General features: G+C 47.5%; 1 long non-coding RNA gene across 1 annotated transcript; it reads right to left on the reverse strand.

The window, feature by feature from the left end:
• Window positions 1-5822: 5822 nt before the first annotated feature.
• LOC144175059 (uncharacterized) lies at window positions 5823-11599 on the reverse strand. The gene is made up of 2 exons (XR_013323601.1): window positions 11286-11599; window positions 5823-10793 (listed from the first exon to the last, which is right to left on the reverse strand). It is a non-coding gene; the product is annotated as an uncharacterized LOC144175059 (long non-coding RNA).
• Between the last annotated feature and the right edge of the window lie 14483 nt (window positions 11600-26082).

The raw sequence follows: 26082 nt of genomic DNA on the forward strand, positions 1-26082 counted from the left end.
CTCGGGAATTCAAATGGGGAGCAAGAAATTTCAGCAATGCCAACTTGTGACCGAGACAATCACGTGAAGTTGCTAAGAGTCTAGTCATCAAAGGTTATGGCGTCTCTCGTGTAAGGATACGAGCTATTATTACGCCCATGTGGCGTGAACTGCAGACGGTGTAAGCTAAACTACGTGCACTTTGAAACCCTTATTTTTTGCGTTTCAATTCAGGACGTGCTTGTAAGGACTAGATGCTTTGTCTGATTTCCCGCTACGAAGACACTGGACCAAATGTATAATAAACAAATTTTCTTCGGCGTCTAAGACCGGGCCTCGTCACACACACGCAGGCCCTCCCTAGGCTCAAAAATGAATGTCCGGGCTTGGGCTGGGCCTCGGCTTGAGACAACGGGCCCGTGCGGTGCTCTAGTACACCCAGCAAACATGGTTCTCCAACAATGTCAGCTCCAGGTCAAGGAACCTCGGGCCACGTTCAAGTGGCAGCTCCACGGTTAGTGTGAGGCAGTCAAGCGCCCCTTCGAAAACTGCCAGAACCCGTCTAGCAGTGTTTGTCCGATGGGCCAGCTGACGACTTGAAAAGAAGATGGCAGTCATTTACAAACCTGAAAACGCGCACAACACCAAGGTTGCCTAGTCCCACTTCCGGTCAAAATGAGCCACCAACATGTCACTGAGTGCAGGGGCTAGGCAAGAATCCTAGCCAGTAATTGCTGTGGCTAGGATTATTGCCTAATAGGTTGCACTCTGCAGGACTTGTGGAAGCAGCGGTGCAGAGTTGTCTAAGTCTGTAAATATAGGTGTTGCGTTGGTGATGTCCCAGGTTTTATATCACCTTGTAAATTGGACACGTAGTAGAAAAAAAAAAAGGCTAATTGAAATGTATAAAAACGGGTGATACAATGTGCCATTCTGGCTCGGTCAACTCATTGTTGAGAACATGCAGTCTTAAACAAGTGCGCACTCCCACAGCCCACTTTCTGTGTGTTAACAGTACGCATGAGTAAACAATTTTTGCTGTTCTTGGCAAGCATGCTTTTGCCAAAGTAACACTGTTAAGATGGAACAGATGCTGAATTTACCTAAAGTTTCTTCAGTGGGGAACACGCACGAAACATGGCTCAAGTAGTAAGTTTTAAAAAAAGGAGAGGGAGGGGAAGTAGGGGCTTAAGCACTAAATAATTGCACCATTAAGTTTCACCAATTTGGTGCTTGCATGTAAAATATGCCAGCGTAGTTTTTGTTCTCCAAGTTTAATGTGGGTAATATTTAAGGCTGTCCCTTTTCGCACCCTTAGAAAAAATTTTACAAATTGTTCACCCACCTAGTAAAATATCACCAGACAATGTTCACCTTTATCAAGCGGATTGCAGTGCTACTGGAGCATGTCTAAAGTCTTTTTTCACCCTCTGGCATCGCTTGTGTTGCTGCTGTTTTGCGGCCATAAAGTCGGCAGCTTCCTACACAATGCATGCATGCCGTAGTGCACACCCTCGCGGCCATTTTACATGGTATCCACTATGTAGCTTTTTCCCTTCCGGAGTGGGGATCACTCTACATTCAGCTCTGTGGCACAGTCGTGCACGAGTAAAATGGAACAATTGACAGGACGAGCAGCAACTAAAAAATAAAACTCATCACCTTGTTTCCAGACTTTACTTTTACACCAACAAACCTCGCTTTCTTTCACAGTTTAAAAAAGGATTAGGTATATAAGCTGTCATTTTTTACAAAACATCTCTCCAGTCGTTTGTTTTTTTCTCACTATTTCTCTTTTTCTTCGCTCTATAGACTGTGCAGCAACATTTCTGTTGTTTCTTGTGATCTCGCTGCTCCCCTGATTGTTACAGGTGAAATGGCCCTGTCAGCGATATTTTCTTTTGACTTTAGCCATGCCACCCAAGACAATGTGTGTGTGTTGACTTGATTTGCAATAAATGAATAGAACACCCATTCATGGAAATAAATTTCGGCTTTTGTTAAACTGCTAGAGACATTTTTCAGTTGGAAATATCTCGTTGACACTGGCATTTGACAGCTCAGACAGTGCCAGTGGAAACTGCACTCCAGAGCTCCTAAGGCACTCACTCATTCGATCTTGCATGTCTCCTCCTCCTCCTCCGTACCTTTTGTTTTTGTCTCAAATTTGCCAACATTAACATGCATGAACTTGCCACAAAGTATGCCGTCTTTCTTCCATGGAGCTGAGAGGCTACCAAGTGAATTCCAAACCAACTTCCATTACACTTGCCTCATGTACACAGCCTTAATATGATTGCACAACTCTCAAGAAACAGTTAATATAAGCATGGCATCTGCAAAATGGACAACCGTGATTTTATTTCCAGGGAATGCCCCATTAAGCACAAGGTTAAACATTGCACAAGATTATTAACAACACCAAAGAGCAACAGCAAGACATGTCCGACACTTGCTGTTCGAGTGACATATGAATACATAGGCTATAAACAGCTGTAACTCTGCTGCTCCCCCAAATATTCGCATTTCCTTCTACAGCAACTGTCTCATACCCATAATGAGCTCATCATACATGTATAAATGAGAGTCCACATCTGTCATGTAGAAAATAAAAAACACTGGATGCATGCCAATTGTTGCACATTGTTAAGCCATAACTAATTCCCCACATATTGTACTGAAGCCTGTATTACTGCACATTGGTGTACAGAAATTGAGTAACGAAATGACGCAGTTCATGCGGGACACATCCCACTCCAGTGTTTGTCCCGTTGCCTGATGCACACGCTTGAAGGCAAGGTTTTTGTGCTGCTTTGGTTGTAATGAACCAGCTATACTGGATATTCTACGAAAAACATCACTATGAAATACTACAATGCCACCTAGCTCCATTCCGTAACAGAGTAGCTTGCAGCCTGCAGTAGCCAACTAGGGGGCTACTGTGCCGTAGTCTAGGATACAAAGAGACTAAATTGATACTAGAGTCTGCCTTCCAGTGTACTGCCACCACTGTTTGGGATGTAGCACACTTTGCTTGAAGATATTCATCAGCTATAGCAATTCAGTCATTTAACCAATCTGTTGTGTCAGCAAGCACGATAACAATTATCATTGGATGAAATTAAGAAGGTTTACATTTACTTTTATTTGTCATGACACGAAAAATGATTGTATTTCATCTACAAACTTATTGAGTGAGCTGTATCGTGCTCTCCCCACCACATAGGGTTAACGGCTGCGCTGTAAAAAAGCTTCATACACGTGCATGCATGCAGACAAGGAAGTGTGTGAACTTCCAATTGGAACTGTATGCCATAGCTGCTACATGCAAGAAAAACCTATTTGCTCATGACGCAAAGGAACTCAAATTCAGAGCTTGAATGTTTGTTTTGCATGCCCGTGAATGGAAACAGCCTTCTTGTTTCAAGGAGGAGGAGGTAGCCTTTATTGTGGGAGGGAGACTCTACGTCAAGTGGGGGAAGGGGGAGTATAAGGTGGGGGGTTTGTAACTTGGGACATCTCAAATGCGTACAGTGCGACCCGAAACAGGTGGACTCCTTGAGAAGGTTGGATAGGCCGCGTCGGGTGAGGAGGGCAGGCTCACGACTTTAAACTGCTTGTGCTAGACCACTCTTGGAGCATGGAGGGTTCCAGTGTTCGAGGGTCGATGTAAACGGAGGTTGTATTTGGAGGAGGCCTGAAGGTTCTGTACCGCCCGAACTTAGGACAGTGCCAAATTAGGTGCTGGAGATTGGCAGGCGTGGGGGAGGCGCAGAAGGGGCATCGAGGCGGTAGAGACGGTGTGTACCATTTACGGTATGTCTCGGGGGTAAGGCTAGCATTTGCAAAATATTTGTTTATGAAAATTTCGGCTGATCTTGGGAGCGAGGGCAGGGTTGGATAAAAAGCCGGTTGGAGTCAGGGCCTTGAGGCGGTCTTTTTTTTCCTTTTTGTAATGCAGAAGCTGTATCGCAGGTGGTAATGTCTGAGTAGGTGGAAAGACCCTTTAGCACTCTCAGTTAGTGAAAGCAAGGTCTCTGCCACAATGCTGCAAAAGAGCTTGTTTCTTAGGTGGAATTTGAAGAAAACTTGGGTATTTTGCAGTTGTGGGTGCACTTGTTTGGTTTGTTGATCACCAGTAATTTATTTTCATGTCTCGGTGAGATTGCCCTCGTACATTTGTGAATGATCGAAAATAAAAATGTGTACTTTTTTCAAACATGTTTAATACTTTTTGCCTTGGTTTACATTACTGAAGTCAAACAATGCAAGTTGTACATGTAACCCAAGAATGTCAATGCAAAGGCAGGGGTCAACAGCAGCAGTCATCGCTATGGGTTGCCAAATCCAGTGTTTTCAGTGTTAATTCGAGGTCAGGTTTTTTATTCGCAATCTTCGAAAACTGTCTCTGGTTGCTTGTTAACATATTAGGAAAGGTGTGATTAAAGTGTGTGTGTCCTTTTCTCTTTTTATTGCCTTTCTGTATTTACATCAAAAAGGCCTTTTTGCTTCTTAGTCAACTTATTTCCTAAACTTGGGCATATGTTTGATAGTAGTGACTAGCCTCAAGGGAACAAAAACTTCTGTCAGGGATGTTAGTTTACCTTTGAACCAATAACAGTTCAAACCTAGAGGTCCTCCATTATGAATACATGTAGATAAGTATCGGATATAAGCAACGTCGTCAATCTCGGGCACCTCACGAAAACAGCCTAACAGCTCAACGACATTGTTCAGCTTGCGTTGCCTTTTTAGTTTTCATGCTGGCCGGGCTGACGTAGTCTGCAAAGGGAGCGAAGAGGTGCTGCAGGAGCCTTCTTATTTGGTTTTGTGTTTTCCTGGCAAGTCTGTTCGCAGGGTAGTGAGAGGCGAGGAGCGAATCTTGTTTTGACAGGTCTTTTGTTTTGCTCCTTTTGTGAAGCCAGCAAAGTTTGTCCATTTGCTGCTTAATGATGGCGATTACCACCATTCAAAATGCCTGCAAACGATGGAGACCGAGATTGAGGAATTAAGAGCTGGGTTAGCTTTCAGAAATGCCAAACAAGAACGTTCGAACCAGATCCCATTTTTTTACCATCACCTCTTCTCACACTTACAAAAACAAGAACACTGACTTAGACCTATAAAACAATTTTGTTACCAGTGGTCTTGTTACAAGTCTATCACACCCCAAGTGGAACTAGCAGAAAATTTCAAGTTGAATCAGAGGACTGCAGATGACAGATTCAGAAGTGGACAGGAGCACAAATAACGTGCACTTTAAAATTTGTGCAACACTTGCACTGTACATGCTGCTGCGAGATACACCAAGACAACCGGGGCACAAGATGAAACCCGCAAGGGTCTCGCGCAGCTTTCCCGCCGCACAACAACTGCAAAAGTTTCAACCCCGTACTGGCTTGCCTGCAAGGCATCCATGTCTTGCTAGGCTCATGGCAGGAAGAAAAAAAAAAACCCACACAGCCAAATTAGAATGTTAAAAAAATAAAAAATCGCTTCAAACGCAACCAGCAATTTGCAAATGACTTCATTTCAAACAACTACCCCACCGAATGAATCTTTTTTTAACCTGCAGTCCTGCCGTACAAGAGCGACGAACCATCTTGGTGACCCTTTTTAAGGTGCTATGAACGACGAGCGTTTCACCTGCATTTCTTACAGGTAGTGGTGTGATAAACTACTATCGCTAACAGAAACAATGAAAGTCACGTTGAAAGCCTCGCACATGCTGAGCACGCTTTTCGTACAGACGTGTCGGCGCCGTAGAGTTCTTTGACACTCCAAAACAGCCGATTGCAGGTTAGGCTGCTGGCAGCATGCATACAACAGAAAGGCAAGGAAGGTGACACAACAAATGCATTTATTTAACGTATAAACTACACAAGTTCGGCAGCTTCAGTGTCCAGGAGATGCGTGGAGAAGTTCTTCATGATGGTCCTCGGAAGTGCGAACGAAGCTCGGTGACTGTACAGCCCTGATGATGTCCTGAAAAGATATGCCTGTTGGTCCGCGAGGTGCAAGCACCACAACTACTGCTGGTACACGTGAGTGCCAGCCAGCAGAGGACCCCTATCCACCAACTGGGGACCGCGCTCTCTAGCAGGCAGGTTCTGCCGAGAGTACAACTGATTGGTCTGGTTTCCCAGCCGTTGCACGCACAAGAAGATTCCACTCTTTCATCACATCCCTTGCCCACCCACATGCCAGGTTGGTCAAGGATATAAATCTTGAGGCACCAGCACCACCTGCAGGTCAGCATTTGTACCTGAAAAACAAACAAACAAGCAAGCAGACACAAAGGCACACACACGCACACAAAAACAACGCAGTTTCACGGCACTCGCCACGGCACAATGAAAATCAAGCACAAAGCGACAAGCTTGATATGTACAAGTGGCGCTGCCCAGCGCCCCATCCACGGCACAACAAGCACAGGTGCGGCCAGCCGGAAACCCGGCAAGGACCCGAAGGGGGCCGTGTCGGAAGAACGGCCGACCACAAGAACAGGCAGGGCGCTTGGGGCAAAATCACCATTAGGCATTCAAGGAGCAGGGTCCCAGAGTGCAAATGATCAGCACCTATCGCGTCTCAGCGCTGAGCTGTCACTGCACACTGGCCGTCGCTTGAATTCCTAAAGCCAGCAGACTTGCCCGGAGAGAACGGAGTTATGCGGTGCTGCCCGGCGCCCCATCCACGGCACAACAAGCACAGGTGCGGCCATCCGGAAACCCGGCAGGGACCCGAAGGGGGCCGTGTCGGAAGAACGGCCGACCACAAGAACGGGCAGGGCGCTTGGGGCAAAATCACAGCACCGGGGAACTGGCACACACACTATCAGAGGTCTGGAGCCAGCACCCTGTCCTGCCATGCTACCCTGCCGTGTCTCGTTTGGAAGTAGCGTGTGAACGTTTCCCTCACTGCCTTTGCAGATGAAGAGTAATTATTGCTTGCCAAACGAGGAACACTCAAAAAGTTGTCACCAGCTTTTTGTTCTCGTCTCCATCTACCTGGCACAATACTACCATCTACAAGCAAAGTGTCCACATCATCTGAAGTGCAATACATGAACTGGGGCTGATTTTCAATATCAAGAGTTCTGAGATAATTGTGCAGAAGCACAGTGGACCATATCACTTCATCAAGTAGCTCTAATTTACCTTTCATTTCTTGGCGTAGAATCCTCCACCTGTTTGCTAGGATGCCAAAGGAGTTTTCAATAATTCTCCTGGCTCGAGAAAGTCTGTAGTTAAAGATGCGTCTTTCAGCGTTCAGTTGCTTGCCGGGGTATGGGCGCATTAGGTTCTCTCGGAGAGGGAAGGCTTCATCGCCGACCACAACATGAGGTGCTTCCCAAGGACTTCCCGGTAACTGTTTTGGGCCCGGTATGTGCAATAGGCCGTTTCTAAATTTAATCCCGAATTTGCATTCGTTGAAACAACCTGCATCTCCTCGGGATCCCGCCTCGCCTACATCGACTAGAATAAATCTATATCTGGCATCGCACACCGCGAGAAGTAGTGACGCAAACCGGCCTTTGTAAGTGCGGAACAGGCCTCCAGAGTTTGCTGGGGCCTCTATGTGCACATGTTTGCCGTCGATTGCCCCAATGCAATTAGGAAATCGCCAGAGGTTTTCAAAATCAGTCCCTATTTCTCTCCATCGGGCAGTAGTCATTTCTGGCAAGTACAATGGCTCTAGAACCTTATGCAAAGCTTTGCAAGTCTGCAAAACGTAACGGCCCGCCGACGTCGAGGAGACCCGGTACGATTTAGCAATTATCTGCTTTGATGATCCGTGGGCCAGGAACCTGAAATAGGGAATATCTAGACATCACACGCCATTGCTAATGGTTTCTGCATAAGTACATGAAATTTACAATATGATGGCATTATAGCTTGAATAAACCAAGGTGCAAACAAAATCCTGTTCGGAATGCGTGTGCAGGTTTACACGAGAAAATATGAATAATCTAAAGCACAATGTTACACATGTTGCATTACCTGCGAGCTGAGATTAGTTGAGCCCCCAGAGAAAGTGGACAACCTTCCTATTGCTCATCTGTGCAGTAGTGTTGAAATGGTGTTGAACTTATATATACAGCATGTCCTTAAAGGAGCCATGAAGAGAAAACACAAGTTTGGTTCATTCAAAAGATTGTCTCGTTAGAATCATACTGACACAACTTTTAACGTGAAGTTCACTCAAATAAGCCACATAATTAGGAAAAAAACGTCGCATGCCCCTGGCAAGGGACACTTGTAAATGCACAGCTGGAGTGAGCCCGCGCCAATGCCCGCTTTACATTCCTACCCATCATTTTCTTTTGTACCATAGCTCTTCTTGGCCAATCCCCCTAAGTGGGTATGCGCCCATCTCCCCGCGAGGGGGACTCGAGTAAATGCGTTGCATAGGGGGTGGGTGTATGCGTTAACGTTTAGTGTTTGGGGGGTTGGTGGTATCACGTGTACACCACGCCGCTGAGTCGCCAACGCACGCCGCTGACGACGTAGTTTGAATGAGTCAAGGATATAAGGCGCGTTCGTAGCATTGGATTCTGTGTCGGTTTTGTGGCGCAGTGGGTAGAGTACCATGTACCTTGTGTTCCGCCCGCAGGGTCATGGGATCGAAACCGGGCGCCGGTAACTTATTTTATTTATAGTGTAGTGGCCTGGCTGCGGACGCCTACAAGAACGGGAACGGGTGACATTGTGAGTTAAAGAAATGCTCTGCATTTAAAAAGGGAATGGCCATGCGACCCACTAGCTTATTTCCTGCAACAGAACCTATGATGTCACACGAGACAGCTCTGTGATTGGAGAAGGGCGGCAAAAACAAACAAAAATTAGGCAGAGTATCAGCCTGCCGAACAAGCTATTAGCCTTAAATTTACGGCGCATTCTTTTTAAAGCCGTAAGAATGGTGGTAAGTGTAAGTTACGAAAGCACATGTAAACATAGAAGTACCGCTGCGTACTACTGTTGTTGGTACTGCGCGCACTATTCTTGTTTAGCTGCACAGGACTGCGAGGCTTTGGGGTTGTCTCAGACGACACTGGCCGGTTGATTGACGCGACGGTGTCTTACGTGAACATATCTGTCGAGCGAGCAGTATGTTTCACGAAAAGATTTTCTCCCAGAACAGAAAAAAAGGCAGAAAACAACACATCACGGTATGGTGGCGCCATCTAGGTTCATTAACGTAAACAAACGCGCAACGTAACGTAAAACAAACCGCGATACCAATTCTGCCGTCCAGGGTGGAGACACCCTTTGAACGGTCTCGTGCCGCTGCGATTGGGTCAACGTGCTCTGCGCGTTGTTTGTTTCGTTTCCCACGCGACCCAGCAACGCGAAACAGATCAGTTGATTCAAACTTCGGCAGTTAATCGTGTTGCGGCGATAATTCTAGCGCGATTTTGGTACGACTTGCTTCGCCGGCGAGCGAGCGATCGAGAATGGCGGCCCCAGCGTGTACGTGTCTCTACTCTGTACAGCGGACGCGGGAATCAAGGGACTCTAGGCTGCAGAGCGGTCTGTGATGTCATAGCAGCTACGAAAACACACGATTTAGCGGGAAAATTAAGATTTTAACATAAATTGATTAATTTCTCAGTGAATAAAGCAGCGTTTGCATTCGAACAAGTGCTGGGGGCACTACAAAACACGAAATCTTTCGAATAACACAAACTCGTACTTTGTCTTCATGGCTCCTTTAATGAACCTGAGCCTGATTGAATGGCATGTGATACTCTTGTCTGTGGAAGACCAACGCATGCGCTGAGACCAGATTTCTACGTTGCAACACATGATGCTGCATATGAAGTGTGTTGTGCATGCACAGTTCGTATTTCTAAGTACCAACCGCACGAAACACACTCCAGTAACCCGAAAATGTACACATTTTTTCCGTCTGGTATTTCATATCATGCTGTTATACTACAGTTCATACCATGAGCTAGCTGCAGCACTGTGGAGGCTACATTGTTATCAATAGTGCGCCCACTGAGGGCGCCTGACTCGTCATGAAGGGGGTCCTGAAAGGGCATTCCTTTCTCCCTTTTGGCACAGCAAGGCCCCGGCGCCCTGAGGGGGTGGGCGGTTGACAACAATGTAGCCTCCACAGTGCTGCATCTAGCTTGTGGTATGAACTATAGTGTGAAGTTCAGGAGGACAAAAGACAAGACTTGTAAACCCAAGCACTGCTCTTAGCTATAATTCGGTCAAAACATGTACAGCCGGCCAATTTTGCCGTAATATCACGGGAGCGTCGACCAGCGTGTGGGTCAGTGCCTTACTACGGTAGAAAGCGGCAAACGTGCGAGAGTACATCGCATGCACAGAGCGATCCCGCCAGTGCAAAAGTCATCTGCTAGGCTATTCCTGCAAGCACGACACAGCCCCTTTCCGCTGGTTATCAGCTGCCTTGCTGTGAACAAGGAGCACACAAAACTACTGTCACCGCTCCGGCAATCAAGATAGGCGGCTGACAACTTGTGGAAAGGGGCTGTGTTGTGCTTGCGGGAACAGCCGAGCAGACAACGTTTGCACTGGCGGGACCGCTCTGTGCATGCGATGCACTCTCGCTCGTTTGCCGCTTTACACTGTGATAAAGCACTGACCCAGACGCCGGTCAACTCTCCTGTGATATTACTGCAAAATTAGCCGGCTGTACTTTAAAAGCAAACTGCATACTCAAATTTAACAGCTCAAACTTACTTCAACGTTAAGGCGAGCTTCTCTCCGGCTGACACAGTGACTCTTGTCACCCTTTTTGGCCGGATCAGTGGGCTCACCAAAGCAAGGAGACGGTCAAACCTGCACGGTGGCAACAGCAGAATGCAGGTGTAAAACGGGAACGGCAATGGACGTGGATAGAAGTTTGTCGGTTCAGCAATGTACGGGGTAGAACAGGGCAGCCACTTTTTCCCGACTTACACTGCTATGAAAGAAGACGAGTTTGTGTTTCCCACCAAGCATTTGTTGTCCTAGGGGGCAATGGCACACTATGCATGCAGGTCCCCTTGTACCGGCGTTTACACGTACGAAGATGCTTACACGGTCATGGCCCGAACAGAAATAGTAGACGGATAAATGAAACACGACCATCTGTATGATGACCCCGTTGCAAAAGTAGACATTACTCGGGCAGACTTGTTGAATGCAATATCGCGAAGTCAAGCCAGTTGTTCGTCCCTACCCCCTTTAATTTCATAAAGGTTAGCAGAACGCGCGGCTTCCCCGCTAAACATTGCGCGCACGTGTCACAAAAACGGATGCAAAGAAAGTGCAAATAAAAAAAATAATTACCTTTCAACCGACATCCGGAAGTACTCGAAGAAGTCCCGGCCTTCACCAACCCTCATTTCTTGGACCAACGTGAAGTACTCACTGCTTTTACGTCGTCCTCTGAGTATCTGCCGCATAGGCTTATGTCTACGAGCCACTAGTCGCTTCTGCCTCAGGGTGTCGGCTACAACAAATGCCGCCATGAGGGGAAAACTGACTCGAGGCGCATTTTGAATGTATGCTACTAAACATTCCTTCACAGGAGTACTCATCTGGTGACGAACTAAAATCACTGCCACCAGCAAAAAAGCACAGACGCTAGTTGCCGGTAGTGATCAGACTCTAGTGTCTGGTTGCCAGCGGACTAGCGTATTGCAGTGGCGGCTCTGAAACAAGCCAACGGTGTTGCTAGCCATAGCCTCCTGGCTAGCTCAAGAAACTGTTTCGATGAATGCTCGCTGTCCAAAAAGAGGCGCTGTTGACGCTGTTTTGGCTCTGAGGATGTAGCAGGTTGTCATTGGTCCGCTTGGTGGGTAGCCTAAACCAATAGAGAGGCTCTCGTGGCGCCGGAGTGCGCGGTGTGCCGGAGGTACCGTTTAAACCCCTTTCCCCTTCCGCCGCGCGTTCCGGCCGCCGGAATGATTTTGGACGGACCGGAACGCCCTCGACGGAGGTACCGTTTAGAGGCCTTAAGCGACTGCGAAAACGACGGAGGGCACACAATAATGACGGGGAGTCCCAAATTAACTTGCTTAAATCTGAGCTAAAAGTTAAATGACTGATGCGAGACATCTTTGCTTTAATACCACGATGAGTTCTTTTATGAAAAATATTCCCATTAAGTTTTGGAAAACCATCAATCGTACTACTGCTTGTCCGACAACATTCGTGATAGATGATGTGTCCTGCTCCGATTGTTCCACAACTTCTGAAGCCTTCACTAAGTATTTCCAAACTGTTTGGAGATGACAATAGAACGACCCCGTACATTCGTAGCAGCCAGGAAATGGATTCGTTTCCAGCAATGGAATTTAATTATACTGGTGTTCTTAAGCTTCCCTTGCATATCGACACTACTAAAGGGGCCGGGCCAGATGGCATACCAAACATGTTTTTGAAGCGTCATGCAAAATGGAATGCTCGTTATTTGTCCAGAATTTTTGCTAAATCGTTATAGACGTGTACTGTGCCGACCGTTTGGAAAACAGCCAATGTAATTCCTGTGTTTAAATCGGGTAATAAGCAACTAATATCGAACTACAGGCCTATTTCATTAACGTGTACCTGTTGCAAGCTTTTAGAGCACATAATTCATAAACATATACTTCAGTACATCACTGATAACAACGTATTGTCGCGTAATCAGCATGGTTTCCGCTATGGTTTTTTTACTACACAGCTCATTGAATTCATTCACGTCATCGCTTCGACTCTGAGTACTCGAGGTCAGGTTGACGCCATATTCATAGATTATAGCAAAGCATTTGATTTGGTGTGCCCTGCCACAGAATACTTCTTATTAGACTCAGAAATATTATTAACAATGACAAAATACTGGTCTGAATAGCTGATTGGCTGCGTTTGAGGTCAAAATTTTATCTTTTGAGCATGCGCAGCCATCGTCGTGTGCAGTCACTTCCGGGGTACCGCAGGGCTCGGTACTTGGGCCTCTATTGTTCATTTTTACATTACTGATGTCACACACGTTATTAAGGACACACCAGTTAAGCTGCGATTGTACGCTGACGACTGCGTTTTTTATACTAGCGTAAATAACGCACATGACCAAGATGTTCTGAACAAAGCATTTTCGTCCTTTTGTGGTTGGAGCACTACGTGGCAAATGAGTATTAATTACCAAAAAAATGTTCAAATGACATTTACCAATAAAAACAGCTGCTAAAGTTTAGTTATAGTTACAATGGGCACTAACTAAGAACTGTGAATACATTCAAATATTTTGGCGTTACCTACACTCAAAACCTAAATTGGCACCATCACATCGAAACAATTTGCGCTCGGGCATTTGGAAAACTGGGATACATAAAACGAACACTCAAGCACTCTACCAAGGACGGCAAATTAACCGCGTATAAATAGCTCGTCCGAGCATTACTAGAGTACACCTCAGCGGTATGGTCACCCTATACTGCACTTCACACAAATATGCTCGAGGGCATACAGAAAAAAGCAATACGGTTCATTTTCGGCCGGTATGACTGCAATTGCAGTTCTTCTCCTTCGACCCACGAATGCTCACTGTCGTTAGAAGCCCTTGCTTTTCGATGCACACTCGGTCGTATCACTCTGCTACATGAGATTGTACACGGCCGCAGTTGCATTGAAGCACCGATTACTTTTTGTTATTCAGCGCGACGAGCCACGCGCCGATCTCACCCACTCAACATTTTTACCTTCCAGCTATTTGTAAATTGCTTGAAGCATTCCTTTGTCCAGCCGGTGTTGAGATTTGGAACAACCTAGATGGTTCCCTGCTCGAAAAACCAACTGAACTTTTTTTTAAAGAGCTGCCTCACCACATTTTGTAATATATGTTTTAAATGCTTTGTACGTTTCTTGATGTTGCCTAATGTATGGTCTTTTTTCTTTCTTTTTCTGATGTATACCCATTCCTGCTCTGTCTCGTGTATCGAGACAGCAGTATCTGTGAATAAATAAATAAACAATAAATAATAAATAAATTGATACAAACGCAGAGTACGCCTCAGTTCCGTTTTAAAACGGGGAACGGGATAATGTTATCGGCCACGTTCCCGTTGCATCAGAACATCCCTAGTGGTGCCATTTTTCCGCGCCTGCTCACACGCCATTTGTTGGCGCAACTTCTTACAATCCAAGGGTGACAGTCGGTGCCGCAAGGTGGCTCTAGGAAATTTTCGCGTACAGCGATTTTTCACCCACGGTCAACGCCGCCGATGGCGTCGGCCTTTCTGCGCCACCACGCCATTAACGATACACGTTGAAACACTTCTCAGTCACCCTGTGGCGCTTGTTTAATTATTGGTTACAGCTCAGTGGCTAAGCCGTTGCGCTGCTGAGCACGTGGTCGCGGGTTCAATTCACGGCCGCGGCGACCGCTTTTCTGATGGAGGCGAAAAGCAAAAATGTCCGTGTGTACGAGATTTCGGCGCACGTTAAAGATCCCCAGGTGGTCAAAATTAATCCGGAGCCCTCCACTACGGCGCGCCTCATCGTCTGCGTTGCGTCGGCGCGTTAAACCCTATAATAAATCATTATTTGTCCGTGGTTCAAGTACTGATTAATAATGTAATAATGTAATAACCGTTCTGCTGCTATGCAGATTCCACATTGGCCGTCGGTCGGCGTCTCTGACGCCTGAAATTATCCTGCCACCGACCAACGCAAACCCGCCATCTGACTACTTCCATGACTTCTATCATTCTTTTCGACAGCCTGTTATTCAAGTTCGTATTGTCCGATCCGCGCAAGGCTATATCTTGCCTGATCGCGAACGCGTACTTCAGCCCCACCATCTGACCCCCTAATCACTCCATATTCTTCGCGCATGTTTCCTATTTCAATGACTCTTTGAGTAATTCACTGAGCTGAACAAACTACCCCGTCATTAATTTTACCGAACCGATTAGTCGAGCGTCATATTTGGCGTCTGCTTTGTTGTACGTTTCTTGTGAATCAGCCTTTCATTCTTGAGTAATGAGTGTTCGTTGGCGTGTATACTATATATACATACATGTGTCTGCCCTCACGTTGCCTTTGCAGTGGGACTGCGGCGGCGGCGCCGTTCGTCTCCCTCCCTGCGCCAACCGATTGCTCGCATCGACCGGTGGACGTGTTCAACGCGTTTAGGGCCTCTAATCCACCTGACTCCATCCTGCAGCGGCGCACGGCGGACGCACCGCCTCTCGCCTTGACCTTTCGATCGAGCCAGCCCCGTCCCTCGACGACCCCAGCCCCCGGGTCGTCCAGGCCCCATCAGGTATGCGCGAGGATGGACATGTGTAATCTCCGATTGATCAGACAAACTACACTCCTCTGAAACAGTCTGGCAAAAGGGGACATGTTGGGACCAAGGCCGGGTTAAGGAGGAGGGCTACCGGTGCTGCTACCCCGAGCCCCCCGCTTTCAGGGGCCCCACTCGACCATTTGAAAGAACCAACGTTCCTGTATGTGCTTGCTTCCCGCATCGAAAGTTGAAGGCAGGAGCTTCAACCGCACCTTCACACCGACGCTAACTCGTGGAGGAGCGGGCAGCCCCACACCTAACAGTTGACAACCTTCGAGTCCATCTCACTTCAATTTTGGTATTATTATTACTCCTCCTCCTTGTTTTCCCAAGATTTCTGAGAAGACGTCCTGGACCAAAAGCCGCGGGTACGCAGGTTGACGGGGCCCAAGAACCCACATAAAAAGAGCCGCGATCGCGGCTCCGGTATTTATGGAATTCTAGTACAGCATTTGCTTGCTTTGCGTACGCTAAACACTAAATTTTTGCGTCGCGCTACGTACACACCCCGAGGGGACTTTTAGTAGAGCGTCTTATGAGTTATGAAGCGAAACGCTGTGCTTACGGCGCCATCTGCCGAGCGTTTTGTGAAATGAGTCGCCGGCTGATCTGCGAGCGGAGTGCCGGTGTTCCTGGACATTTTTACGACTACCAAACATGCGCAAACAAACGCTTTCTCGTTAGTATAGAATGCAACACGTCCATAACATGATATGAATATTCTCCTACCTGAGTACGTTCCATAAAGAAAACGTTGAAGCTCCGTGGCACTTCATTAGTGCAACCGCACAGAACGCCCTGAACCGAATGCTCGGGTTGCCGAACAGAATGCCTGAATGCACGCGCACGCACGCACGCACGCGCAAGCACGTGCACACTCACACACACGCACGCACGCACGCACGTACACGCACGCACACACAGACACACACGCACACGCACGCACGCACGGAAGCGCGCGCGCGCGCGCGCAGGCACAGCTTCGGTCGCTGGCCTGGCTACATAGCTTCGTTCTGACAGTCAGCGATGTCACGACGGCACAGAGCTGCACGACGTATTTAAAAACACAGGGCTCATATCTTCGTCCATCGGAAGCAAATTACTGTCCACAGAAAAGCGGAACCGTGGATGGTTGTCGTGCTACTTGCCTCACTGTTGGAAACGCAAGCGGCCTCGCGTACGCTAACCGTAGCATAACGAGGCGCTATCCGTTCGCGATTGCGGCCCGCAAAACGTTAACGCTACAGCTAAAACGCTATACTAAAACTCCCTATTACCGTCTGCTCGTCTTCCATCCGCTAAACGCAGAACCGGCTTAGCGTACGACGCATGCACATTGCGAACGACGCAAAGAAAAAGCATTCGCTGTTTGCGTACTGCTCCATGCGTTGGGTGGACCACGAAACAACCCGAACACGTTTTGCCTGTCTCAAAATCCCACTCTCGAAATAAACTGGCTATTTCCCCCCCGTGTTCAAAATCCCTAGTTTCATATGCACATGTTAGCAATTTCCCCCTATCGTGTCCCCTCGACCTCCTCCCTTTCCTCAGCGAAAACGAGGGTTGGGTCGGCTTTTGTTGCCGTCAAGACGAACAAAGGGACAATGGCTGCCGTGTGGCGCACAGCGTACAATGCGTGCCCGGGGACGAACAATGACTGCTCCCCTGCTATAAATGGGGGGGGGGGGAGGGGCGGAACCCCATGACTTAGCAACTAGCCGGTATTTAGGCCGCGTCGTCAACGTGCAAGTTCCATGCTATTATAGAGTGATTGTAGGGTTTAACGCGCCGACGCAACGCAAGTGATGAGGCGCGCCGTAGTGGAGGTCTCCGGATTAATTTTGACCACCTGGAAATCTTTAACGTGAGCCGATATCTCGTACACAAGGGCGTTTTGGCACGACCACCTTTGCCCCCCAGGTGGACCGATCTCGCACAATGCCAGGCGAAGCTCCCCAGCTCGTTCCCACTAAAAGGGTCACTCCCCTCTCCCGCTCAAGGAGAGGGCTTTCGCGGCAGGGGGGAGGCGCAACACGTGGGAAGAAAGACAGGGATTATGGATAGTGGGATTTTGAGACACGGGGGAAGCGGGGCGGGAAAGCTGCGACGGGAGAAATTCGGCATGGGGAAACGTGCTACACCCCATGCGTTATTCTGAAACTATCTCTCTTTTTTTTCGCACAGTGTGTTCCGGTAGTCTTTTCGGTACGCAACCTATAAGTACGCGCATGCTTTCGGCGCACGTTAAAGATCCCCAGGTGGTCAAAATTAATCCGGAGCCCTCCACTACGGCGCGCCTCATCGCCTGCGTTGCGTCGGCGCGTTAAACCCTACAATCAAGTACGCGCATGCCTCGGAGCGCGCACGTTTCAGTATAAGAAAGGGTCAGACATACGTTTAATGAACTAATTTCTGAAAAAACATTCTGAACTGCTTAAAGCTGAGGGACGTTAAATGTACTTACTCGCCTCTCAAGTTCCGGGCGGCCGTTGTATGGCACCACCGTCGTTTCAGCGAACAGCGCCGCCCGTGGCGAACCGCTTGTCAGTGAAATGCCCGTGGCGGTCAGCGCAGCGTAGTTGTGCATGGCTTTCTGTCGTTTTTCTGCGGTGCGGCTTGCAAAGCGTACGTAACCCCACGTGCATTTTTCAGATCGGTAAATCTTGAGCGTGGATGGGACGTTTACGAGGCTTGCCATGTGTGTTATTTACGCCCATACTCAGTATTTAAAAATAGCAGACGACGCTCAATGCGCCAAGCTGAAAGTCAAGCTGGAAGTGAAAGTTCGTTGCTTCATGCAATTTTTTCATGCCTGCATGCAGTTCCACGAATCGATGAGTATATTGCCGCTAAATACTTCCACAAAGGCTGTGTGTGCAACCGATCTAGGAATGCTGCGGCGCTGGCCTTTGGCAGTTGATGACGAAACGGCGTCTACGTCGTGCACAAGCCAAAGACAAGGTTGGGGGGTGTCTTCAAAGATTTACCTCAAAACAGAAATTGTGACGGACGACGCTTCCGTAACTTCATTACCTACGGCTGAAACGTGTTTAATTTCACAGAAATGCTCTTACTACAGCCATCGAGAATCGTTGATAGACTAAATACCGCATGATAGTAGAACGTTAGTGCTTGTCGTGGAGAAGCATTGCTTTACAAGAATTGCAATGGTTGCTGGCTAGTTGGTAAATGGTTTTTCAAAAACCAATTCCTTCGTCGCTGAAGGACGCAAGACAGGAGGGTGCCCGAAACCTGTACTCAGCTTCACAACTGAATGCTGCGGTCAGTTTACAAGATGCCACCTACGCTTGAAAAATCATGCACACCTCCGTCTAACGACGATGATGGTTTATCGCAAAGCTCTATCGTATAGGTTTCCTTAGTTGCCTTCTGGATTTAAACTTTGACTAGTTAAGCGTCGAATTTGACCAGCACGCAGTTTGGTCTTTTGATCGCAACGTCTTTGACTTTGACCCTTTCCCATTCCATTTCGCACGAAGAAAGCTTTGTGTTCAATCATAATCATTAGACGAAGGGCTAGATGATTTTGCTGTTTAATTTTGAACTTCCATGCCCACTCTTCAAATCTAAACTTTTTCCAGCGTGTCGGAAATGTGTCTGTGCTGGAGGACTCGGGCTCATGCACCCATATTTGAGGCAACTAATCGCGCGTTTTTGGTGTCTTCACAAGGAATTACACGTTTTTTAGGTACTCTGTAAAGAATACTTAAGCATTAAAAAAATTCAGAGCCCTTCCACCCCGTGAAGAGGGATGGCCAGCAAAGCTGCGATGCCGAGCCTCAACGTGAGGTTTGACTGGGTCGTAGTCCAAGGGGTGCACGAAGCAAAACACGTTTGTCATTTGCGATTGAGCATTGTTCCTGGTTGTTAACTGAAAGTCCAGTCCTGTCCAGTCACTGCTCCTCGCGCATGCTCAGCACGCCTCTTCACGAGCCACGTGAAACGGCTATCAAGCGACACCGGCGCAGCGTCAGACTTGGCTACTGCGCAACTGCGGCGCACACCGGGGCCCTATTCTCGACTGCACAAATTGCCGGCGTTTCGCCCATGTTTTTTTGGGTAAGCACGACGTAAGCAATCAGTGACGTGCTGCACCTATAGCTATGACGACATGCAGTGTAATTTGACGAGTCACTCATAAAGATCGCCACCAAGGTATCAAATATTGTGCAAGAAAGAGATAAAAACACTTGGCATGTACTATAAAAATTAGGACGGTAGCTGAGGCTGACAAGAACAATACATTTCTGGAGGTCAAATTTGGCACCAACACCACAAGGTGATCGAGTAACGTTGATCCAAAAGCGAGCGAAAGGCGGATGTCGAGCTAAAGAACATCACACAATTTTTTTACCGTATCTATTTATTTCTTTCAATCGCTTTTATTAACATAGCTGGGCTCTCTGCTTCAATGCAAGCTTTGTTGCGTTATCACCTTCCCTGCCGCCACCGCCGCCACGCCATCGTCTGCTGCTATGTTACAAGCTTATGGCGTGATCACAGAAAAAGACGGCCGCGACCATCGCTTCTATGACACATAAGAGCAGCGAAGCGCTACGCCTGATAACCGCGGAGCGCACCGATGTCGCCGGTTCACTCATTCGTCAAGCTCGACTGCAATCAGCGCTGTAATGAACTTAATAGTCACTTTTCATTGTTATTTTTCTCTTGAGTTCGATCATGTGACCCAGCAGCTTACTAGGACAAGTATGGACAAATGCCATGCATTGGGTTCTCTTTGTCATGGAGAGGCTTGTACTGCCCTCTTATGTTGCGGTTACGCCAAACAAATAATTTTTATTTCATTGCCAAACATAAAGGCAAAATACTGCATGTTATTTGTATGTTCCATGATCGCTGACTTGGAAGCACTTGAAACTATAATTTGTTTCGCTAGGAAACATGCTTTAAACAGCGCGCATGCGAAACGGCGCCTGCTGCAAATTGCCGCACATTTCGCGGCGCCGTAAGCCGGGGCAATATTGTGCCCTATTTTGCTTGTATTTTGCGACAAAAACAGCCGCCATTTTCAAGCTGTTAAGAACAATTACGTCACTTTTACGCAGGCTGAACTTGCCAATGCATGACGTAATCGTTCCCGCCAACTGTTTAAATTACGTCACGCCTTGTCAGCCAATCACAGAGGGGGTGTGTATTACAAGCAGTATTGTTGTTGAATAGCAAAGACAGGCTTACGTTGTCATGTCAGCTGCATTTAGTCTATTTTTTCATTGCCGGCTAAGAATTATGCGCCTTTAGTAACGAGAAATAAGGCAAACTTTAGAACTGGTGTCCGTAGACGACATGAAACGTCAAAATGACGACAGCACACACAACCGCTTTGTCAACCGGAAGCACGTGACCAAAATTGAAAGCCAATCAGAAAAGACTTCCGGAAAATTGCCTGAATTGCTGGCAATTTGTGCAGTCGAGAATAGGGCCCCTGGGCACGCGCCTGCGCTAGTGCGTCTCCCGCGGCTATGCCGCAACACGATCCAACACAATCCACTTTAATGCAATCCAACACAAATCCAATCTAAGCCGAGCCAAGCCAGTCAAATCGAATCCAATCCAATGCCCTTCGCGCTTGCGCAGAACGGCCCTTCACGGTAGACCTGTGCGCCGCCGCGCCACGCCGCCGCCGCCGCCTGTTTTGGTCGCGCCGTCTGCGCCGCCGCCGAAGTCGCGGGAATGAGCACGCCGCCGCCGCCGCCGGGCAAACTTTTCGGCGCGCCGCCGGCCCCCCGCTCCGCCTATTATTCTTTTCTTTGAGGGGAGCTGCTGAAGGGCGACTCTTCTGAACAACGAAGGAGTATGAAAGGAAAATATGTCGCTTCACTGGAAGATGTCGTTTCTCCCTCTGCAAGAAATGCCTCTCTCAGCGGTGCTGTTCCTCGGGAAATAATAGCAATCCACCATGCATCAACGGATGATTTGTACTTTCTGCCTGTAACCAGCTCATTCTGCTGCTCGTGTGGGGAGACTTCTAGTCCCCTTCCTTCTCCTCCTTCTCCGAATACCTTTTCTTCCCGGCCCGTCCCATACCAATCCTCTTACATTGCATGCATACCGCGACGCGACCTTGTTAACAAAGGATAAATGCGTGATTGCCTACCGTCTCGACGCGCTTGACTCGGAATCCTCTTGAAGCACCCCAGCTTCTCTCGCTGCTTTCTTTCTTGTTTTAGCCGCTTTCTCAGAAACTCTAAAATGACCAGGCACCCATGTTGCTACAGGCATCCATGCATAAACAGGCCCGCCTAACTCTCTCTGTGTCAATAGCCCCCTTTCTTTCTTCTCTAAAGGGAAGTAGGACGGAGGACAGGAGCGAACGCAATCTTCAGCCCCTCAAGCCATATTCGTTCTGCTGTACAAACATGAGCAAAAGTGTTTGAGCACCTTCCTTCTTGATAAAGGCCGGCCTCTTGGCGTATTCATAACATCATCATCCAACGGGGATAAAGGTATACACTGCAAGGAAAATAAAATATTAACATAAAAGTAGCGGTCGCAGAGAGACTGAAAAGAAAAAATGCGGATGAAAGAGAACGACCGGAGTACAAAAGTCTCCAAAATCAGTGCGCCAGCTCCTCCCACCACTCGTCGATTCTCTCAAGGGGACAAGCCGCTAACATCGAAGAATGAAACCCCATAATCAGCACGGGAACAGTGCACAAGAAACCGCCGCAGCAGCGCGCAAGCTTGAATGGTCAGCGTCATTACGGAAAGTGGGTCAATAAATGAACTGTCCTGGTACGCAGGAAGGGTCTATGAAAGCGCAGCTAGGATCTCCAGAACTGTGAGCCTGGCACAAGCATTCACAACTCATTAACGTCAGCAATGCATTACTTAAACGAATGTGAAACACAAAATTGGAAGGAAATTCTAATACCCGCACAACTTCAGATAATTAATGCCGTATTTGAGCACTGTGATAAAATAGCGTCCCAGAGGGCAGAGGAGCGTACGTCATGCTGCCCTTTGTCGCTGGAGGCCAGTTAACTAGACGATTTGGAGAAAAAGAATTCAGAAATAATGGTTAAAGGTACCATAAGAAAATCTACATAAAATTCAGAGGGTTGTCTGCCAATGCATTCTTACTCCTTGCCTTCATTGTGAGTTCTTTACAGCCGAATTAGCTATGAGTGCCCAAACAGAGCTTCGACGAGCAATGTCCACGCTTCGCAAGAATCACAAAAGCTATGATTTTGAAACGTAAACGTTGTATATTAATAGCGCGTGCTGCGTGACGTGAACGTGATTGATTGTGGGGTTTAGCGCACCGAAGCTACACATGGACTATGAGAGAGAGAGAGAGAGAGAGAGAGAGAGAGAGAGAGAGAGAGAGAGAGAGAGAGAGAGAGAGAATAAATTTCGTCTGCACAAAAATTGCGGAGTCGTGTCCTCCTTTCAGGACCCCATTCGTGGTGCCAGCTGCGACGGCCATTTCCACCAACCGAAGCTGGTCGTCCGCACTGGATCAAAATTAATCCGAAGCGCCTCATGAGTCATAACCCATGTGTTTTTTGACACCTGTGAGTAAAAAAAAACCCATGGGCTACAGGCACGCTGTAGTAGGGGGCTCCGGATTAATTTTGATGCCCTGGGGATTTTTACCGTGCGCCAAAATCTCAACACAATTTGCCTTTCGCTTTTCCACTCAATCTGAAAAGCAGCCACCGTGGCTGTGATGGGTGAACCCCGGAAACGGAAAAAAATGGTCCCAGTAACCATATAGGAAAAAATGGTCCCATACTCCAGTCGACGTGTTTCCCTTCAAGTTAGATTTGAACTTTTTTGCGGTTTTTATTTTATCCCTTTGCGTTTTAGCCAAAGGGATGAGGAAGAGATTGAATGCTTTAATATTCCTATAGGGGCAGAAATTAACGCCTCTGGAGTTTAAAATCTAACAAACCAAATTGGGTCGCCTGACGGACGGTTTGATGAATGGATGGGTGGATGGATGCACGGATGGATGGATGGCTGGTAGGGCTGAGCATCGATAAAAAAATTTAATGCAAGTAATTGGATTAAAACCGCACGAACAACAACTGCGAAGCCAGGAAGCCTGGAACCGTCGGTTTAGTAGCTTAGTCGGACACAGCTACCCATTTCAGTGTCTGGAATGTCATAGAAACTTTACGCTGCGAGGTTTCATCCTATCGCGTGGGAGCTCCACCAAAGAAGCGCACAGCGTCGTCCCTAGTCTAGGACATTTCGTTGCTGGACATTCTAGTGCAGGACGTTTCGGTGCGGAAATTTTGGTGTACGGTCGACATTTCGGTGTATGGATATATCAGTGCACGGACGTTTCGGTGCACGGCATTTCCTTGCGCGAACATTTCAGCGACGGTCTCATCGGGTGCTTGTTTGTTTGAAACAGCCGTTATATTTTTATTTGTACTTAACATGGGTTTTGGACAACAATCTCGGGCAGCGATTGCATTTTAATATTGATGCCGTGTTCGCGGTTTCTTGCCAGGTATTTTCAGAAACTGAACATTTGTGTATTTTTCTTTGACACCTAGTTCAGGGAACACCTGTTTTGCAGCCAGCTGATTGAATTCTTTTGCACAAGTTTTTTTTTTTATTTGCGACAAGACGTTATTTATATTCGCTCTTTTTTGGGGCATGCTAATCAGCAAAGACAATTAGCCGATGTTTACGAAGGGTAACGCATTCTGTATCTAATTTTTTCTAAATAAAATGCACACTCTCACAATCCAAAACTTTACAAACATTCGGTTGCCCCTGAAAATGCCGGCAATCTTATGAAGAGTTTATTTTGACTGCGCTGTCATGTTTAAATGAATTTGAAGACACTGTCCTCGCCAGCTTTTTTTTTTTTACGTACAAGTGTAGGATACTGTCGCGGAGGAAAAGCGGGCCTTTTGAAAACAGCTACAGCTTCTATATCTCCTCATGCTGATCAAGCGCGTACAGGTTGTGCGTATACAAATACCACCAATTCTGTTCGGTCAAACCAACCTCCGTTTTAGCTTTACATGCTTACTTCTTTCATTTCATTTTATTTTCCCAGCCCTCCCCCGTTGTTCGTCTGTAAGTTTTAACCTTCCCAGATTTCTTTTTCAGTAATATTATGGTTATTATGTTCAATTTCCCGTGGAAATCTTACAGGCATAGCGGCCATCACCTTCTCCAAAGAGTCACCGCATTGATGCAAGAAAGAGCGATACATTCGGCGTGAGCTCACACAACCTCTGTAGTGCACAACAAAAAGCCACCCGAAAAGCGGCTGAGGACACAATGACCAGGGTCGTTGGCGCCTGTCGCCCCCATCGAGGAAAGCTCGATGGCTGCATTCTTCCGCGCGTCGTGGCCACACGGAAGGCGCCCCTCTCCGGGAATCGCTGTCTTTCCTTTCAGTCGCCCCACCTGCAATTAACTCTTCAAGTCGCGCATATCATGGACACCGCAGACATTCCTCCATTTATTCCATTGTTAGAGGGGGAAATTTTGAATAGGCTGGTTTTGCGAGAGCCGCGACAGTCGTATTCACGTTTTCGATGCCCAGTTTACACTTTGAAGAAGCACAAGTGACACCCCCCTGTCTCTACCAAGAGGGCTGGTATAAGCACCGCAGTGCTTAGCCCTCCCCACTCCCACACCTTTAGCCACTCCACCTTAAGTGCGATCAATGGCTAGTTTTTCAGTAGAACCAACACTGACTGCAAGAATAAACCGATAGAGAAAATTATTAATTATTAAAATGAATGCACGCGCGCTTAAGCTAGCTCGTTTCATTTCTTTTTTATCGAGGCGGTTTGGCGGAAGGGGGGGGGGGGGGGAGATAGGAATGGACTAAAAGCAGCAGCGTCTTGCAGCGGTGGGTGAAGTTAAATCAAAGCCTTTCGGTATAATTGAATTAAAATATTAGAGTTCTTCACATGAATGCTAAAATAAAAAAAGAGGTAGAAGGGAAGTAAATTAACAACGTGAATTTTTAACATTTAATATCAAAATTGGGTTTTAGGCGTTCTTTTCCTTGCAGTGCAGACGAAACACAACTCTCGAACGTAAAATTATATCACCTGACGAAACTAAATTATTAAAGCTAAAATGTTTAAAGAAATGCCTGGGACATCCCGTGCACCGAAATGCCCGCACCGATACGGGCTACACCGAAATGTCCTACACATAAATGTCCGGATCTCCCACGGTTTTTGCATATTTTCTTTTCCCCAAATTCCTAATTCTCTCTCTCTCTCTCTCTCTCTCTCTCTCTCTCTCTCTCTCTCTCTCTCTCTCTCTCTCTCTCTCTCTCTCTCTCTCTCACCCCCACTATAGTGCCTAGAAAGGCACTGTACCCCCACCACCACCCGCTATTCCGCGCCGCGCCGCCGCCGATCCGGGGACCCCCGCGCCGTTTACACGCCGCCGCCGAAGGTGGGAACACCGGCGCGCCGCCGCCGGCTATTTCTGACCGGCGCACAGGTACACTTCACGGCACACGCGAAACAGCTCAACCTCGGCCAGTGAGCTTACGCTACAAAACACACAGGAATCGTGGGTAGAAATTTATTATAGCGCAGGTATGGTAATCACGGCGCATGCTCCATGAAGGCCCTAGGACCTTTTTAATTTTGTGTGATGTTTTCCATTTCCTGGGCGTGTGGCTCGCAGTTTTATAATTCCGGGGATTTGAGTGGGCTCCGCAACGTGGCACTACGCTCGCTAGCGATTCCTGTCTACATCGCTCTGGGACCGGAGACGATCTGCTGGATCCTAGCCATTTACAGCTTTGCTGTAAAACCCCGGCTGACGTTAACA

The sequence above is a fragment of the Haemaphysalis longicornis genome, unplaced genomic scaffold (genome assembly GCF_048455015.1).
Source record: "Haemaphysalis longicornis isolate Haplotype H1 unplaced genomic scaffold, Haemaphysalis longicornis Haplotype H1 scaffold_1, whole genome shotgun sequence".
Taxonomy (NCBI): Eukaryota; Metazoa; Arthropoda; class Arachnida; order Ixodida; family Ixodidae; genus Haemaphysalis; species Haemaphysalis longicornis.